The sequence below is a fragment of the Anoplophora glabripennis genome, unplaced genomic scaffold (genome assembly GCF_000390285.2).
Source record: "Anoplophora glabripennis isolate ALB-LARVAE unplaced genomic scaffold, Agla_2.0 scaffold937, whole genome shotgun sequence".
Classification (NCBI taxonomy): domain Eukaryota; kingdom Metazoa; phylum Arthropoda; class Insecta; order Coleoptera; family Cerambycidae; genus Anoplophora; species Anoplophora glabripennis.
In genome coordinates, this window is record NW_019417671.1 from 116,875 (window position 1) to 121,695 (window position 4,821).

A 4,821-nucleotide genomic window follows, 5' to 3' on the forward strand; every position below is an offset into this window, starting at 1 on the left:
AAGTATAAAATTTAAAAAACATTATGTATATGTATAGCAATCCGTTTCTCACTTTTATCTTTACTCCGAAACTGTTTACTTATGGTATAGCAAACTAGCCTTTATTTTTGAAAACTATATTTAAATATAAATAAAAATATATATAAATATATATAAAAGTTTGTCCGTTCACTTTGCGCAACTCATCAAAACCATTTCTCCTTTAGCTTAATCCTAATTGGTAAGAAATCTTTAATGCTGATTGGAGAATGAAATACATATTAGAATGCTGCCCTTTCGCGTGTAGCAGTGTTCCTAGATATTTCGTGAAATATTTTGTGCATAACATTTTTGTTCTTTGCAAAAACTACGTAAGTATGTTTTCTTTTTCGAAACACATTAAAAAAGTGAGTTTATTTGTTTGCGTAAATATTATGTGTATTTATTTCTGGTAAGCTGTCAAATTCAAATGAAATTTATCACTTCAAAAAAGTTACAGACTAAAACATATTTTGTATCCCCTAACATCGGTAACTTTTTATTTTTTGGAGATATAGATTGAGTAATAGAATTACACAGGTTTATTGTTGTTTTCAAAATTTAAGGATGTGTTCAAGTAGCTCATCCTGAAAATTGTTAATTTATTCAATGTATCAATGCTAGAGATATATGGATTTATATATTTAGATATTATAAACTTATAGGTACTAATTCCAGGGTTAATAGAATTTCCGAGATCTAACATAAAACTGCACTGTTTTTAAAAGAATTCGCAGATTATGGATCTATAGAATAGAATATAATGAGAAATTTTAATTTTTTTGGGAGCTGTGATGCCTAATTATTCTTCAGATAATTAAAAATTTCTGAGGTAACAACTTTTTTGAGTTTTAATAGTTTCAGTATTCTATTTAAAATTGCGTTGCTAAGGAAAACTCATACTTTTTTTGCGAACGAGTAATTATTACAGTTTTAGAATAATTTTAGAGTTGTCTGAAGTTACTTGTGACATAGTTTTCATTTTTTTTTCTTTATTTTAGTTTTAATAACGAAATAGTTAGGTTTTCCAAACGTTAACAACTTAAGTGCGCGATATAAAGTGATGTGTTTTGTATTTGCCTGCTTTTTCAGTGTAAGAAAAAAATAATTTTAAACTTGTTATAGATTTATGGTATCGTACGGATAGCTTGATTTAAAATTTATAAGGTAATAACTCGAATATGGCTATAGGAGACACATTTTTCCTTAGAAATATTAAAAATTAAATGCACTCCAATCAAGTTTTTTAAAATACTCATTGTTTAGCCGACAGATTTTATCATTCCTATTCAGTGAATTGTTGCCTTTAATTAACTGTATTATTAATGCAACTTTCAATTATCTAAGTCAAACTATTTAATGATATTTAAATAAATATGCGATATTTTCAACTAATAGTTAATTTTAATACTCAGTATCAAGAAAACGATTTATTTATGCCCTGGTTCATTAAAGTTCTAAAGCTAAGACGACAATTGAATATACTCTGTTACCCATTTTCTATTAAAAAAAAACAATATAAAATATTTATTCTAAAATATATTTTTTTAAACGGTGGAAGAAAGATTCTACACAGCATTGGGTAAAAGACATACGTAACAAGGTATACGTATATTTACGTTTATTTTTTCATCATTAAATACAAATTTTATTTTATTGTCTTCTAATAAATATACTCATCACATTTACCTATTTATGTTTTACGCAACAATATAAGTTATACTGGAATAAAATTATCAACATGTCGCACTGGTGAAAATCAATTTATGTACGAATTGTTAAGCTTTTTTCACGGGCAACCATTTATTACAGTTACTTTAATATACAGGCTGTTACAAATTCGCTTCTCACTACAGGGATCTCTGAAACGGTAAGAGACACGAAGTAGCTTAAAAAGTTGCATAATCAGGGGACCAACATTATGGCCCTAAAAAATCAAGGCTAACATAATTAGTTTTCGAAATATTTGAAAAAAAATCCGAAATTTTGGAAATCCGTTTTTGTTTAATTTTAGCTTGTTTGAGATGATATTGAAAAAAGAAGAACACTTTTTCATGGCAACTTTTTACCCTCTATCGAATGGCATAATCAATTTTTATATGGGACGTTTCGTCTCTCCAGGACAAACTACTTTTGGTATAATCGGAAGTGCTACGTTGATGGCATTATTTTCATTGCAGAGAACATATCTGATAACCCCCGTAAACAAAATTTCAGAGTCATATTGTCTTTGATTCCTCTGAAAGGCTTAATAGGCCACTTACTGTGAAGAACCATGTATATACAGAGTGTCCCGATACTTGATACAAAAAAGTCGAGTGTATTTGTTTAGATGAGGTCAAAATAATATCAGTTCTTCATATAAATTTTTTTCATACGGGCCTTCGTTCACAAGTTTCGGTCCCTAAAAGGTAAAAATTAAAAAGTTACTTTTATTTACAGTCTCTAAACTATTAACTTTAGCATGATGCTTTGGTGATCGATAACACTTGCGTACACCTTCTTTTTGATGTAAGTGAAACTTCATTATGCATAGAACGTCAGGGACGGACTATGCCCAATGGTTAACAACCCAGAATTTTTATCTAGATGATGATCGCAATCTGTCTGTATCAAAAATAAGTTCTTTGGAGAATTTGCCAACGATAATAGTCTGGAGTTGAATACTTACCTTACTTTAACTTATTCTTGTTTTGTTTTTCTATTTTGTGTTATGTATAAAGTGTGTTTGTCAAATGTTGTTAGTGAAAATTACATTAGCAGACAGTAAGGTTTTCTAGATTCTTATTTTAAAAATATGTACGGTTCTAACATAGTAATTATGTCCAATTAAAAATTAAAAACAAAAAACGTGGAGGCGCTTTTCACTGTACACTGTGACATAAGATCACAAATAATTCCTAAATTGTTAATTTTACCGTTGAACCAAGAGGCTATTAAGAGGCTATTATAGTTAGCAAATTCTTCAGGGAACTTATTTTTTATACAGGCAGATTGCGATCGTCATCTATGCAAAAATTCTGGGTTGTTAACCATTGGGCATAGTCCGTCTCTGGCATTCTGGTCATATTGAAGTTTTACTTACAACATCAAAAACAAGCTGTACGCATGTGTTATCGATCACCAAAGCATAATGCTGAAGTTAATAGTTTAGAGACTGTAAATAAAAATAACTTTTTAATTTTCACCTTTGAGGGTCGGTCACTTGTTAACGAAGGCCCTTCTGAAAAAAAAATAAATTAAGAACTGTTTGTATCAAGTACCGGGGCACCCCATATATATGTAATAGGGTGACTCAGTTTTTAAATAAACAACCTTTGAGCACATCTTCGAAAAACAATGTCAGTTTGTTATATTATTTATTTTATTTTGGGTTTTGTATAAAGGTACTTCAATGTTATTTATTCTTTTTCTCTAACATATCTGTTAAAATTTTCCTAAATATTCTTGTTTCACTACACATTACTTAGCTAACTCAACTACTGTTATACAAAAGTTTGTATATTTTACTTTTATATTAACATTTATTCATAACTTATTATTAAATTCAGATTGCTTTCGAATAAAAAAATTTACGGGATGTTTTATGTCGCTACTAATAATTTTGTTTTGGTTGGTATAGGTACCCGTTTTGTCTTAATTTTTAACATTAATCTTTGGTGAAATCGTTCAATATTTTACTAATAATGTATTGTGTGATGAAGCTGTTTTTTATATTCATCCTTCTTTATGTTAGGAAGTGTTATATTATTTTGCAACTTTATAATTTGATTTTAATGAAAGTTTTTATAATAAATTGTAAAGGTCTTCAAAAATGAAATAAACGTTTACAAAAGCTTGACTTACTAAATATGTACATAGTACATAGTGGAACGAAAATAACCTGCGAATAGGTACTTTGTTTATATATTTATTTACTTATTTTTTCACTATGTTTCTAGAATATGTTCCATTTCTTTCTTTCATGTTAATAGAAGCTTAGGTATTGTTCTATACTGTTCTTAGAAGAAACCCATGAAAATTTCGAGAAACAAAAAAATCTATAATCGTCGACCGCGCCAATAGGCAAAGAGAGCTTTTGAGGGTTGCAGTTTTGATATTGAGAAAAGTTTGTAAACTGTTATATAAAAATGTAAACAGAACGGGATGAATTAAGATGTGAAGACATGACAGGATGCATATGGTACATTAAGATCCAATATGGAGGATATGAAAGACAAACTCAAAAATAACGTGAGAAATCAATGAGAGTAAGAAATCTTTGACTAAATTAACGATGGTCTCTTTTGAGAATGTCACTGTTTTCCTAAGGTAATTATATTATCTTATCTACTCCATCAGTCTTAGGAGAAATTGAATAGACTAAGGAGATAACCGATACGACAATATACAGGGTGTTAAGAAAAGAGTGTAAAATATTTCAGGTGGTAATAGTATGAACCAAAATAAGCAGAAAAGTCTTAATAAACATGGGTCCGCAAAGTAACGGTTGCGGATATATGGACCACTATTCGTTTTTCAAACATTTTATTTTATTAGGAATAAACCGACAAAGGAAACTTTTAACAAACAAAAAACAAAGTTACAGAAGATGTTCAAAGTGCCCTCCGTCCATTTCCAAGCAGGCACGACATCTTCGTCTCAACGATATTCGAACTCTTTCGAAAACACCCTCCTTGGTTTGGATTTCTTGACACTTTTGATTAATCCGTAGCTGCAGCTCTTCCAGGCTATTTACAGGAGTACCATACACTAATGTCTTCAAATATCCCCAAACAAAGAAATCTAGAGGGTTCAGATCAG

The 4,821-nt window shown here is 29.6% G+C and overlaps 1 protein-coding gene across 1 annotated transcript in view; it reads left to right on the top strand.

The window, feature by feature from the left end:
• The first annotated feature begins 268 nt into the window (after positions 1-268).
• LOC108912658 overlaps positions 269-4,821 on the top strand; it is a 27,417-nt gene continuing 22,864 nt past the window's right edge. The window contains exon 1 of the mRNA XM_018717964.1: positions 269-350. The gene's annotated coding sequence lies outside the window, so the exon portion shown is untranslated. The remainder of the gene's footprint in view (positions 351-4,821) is intronic.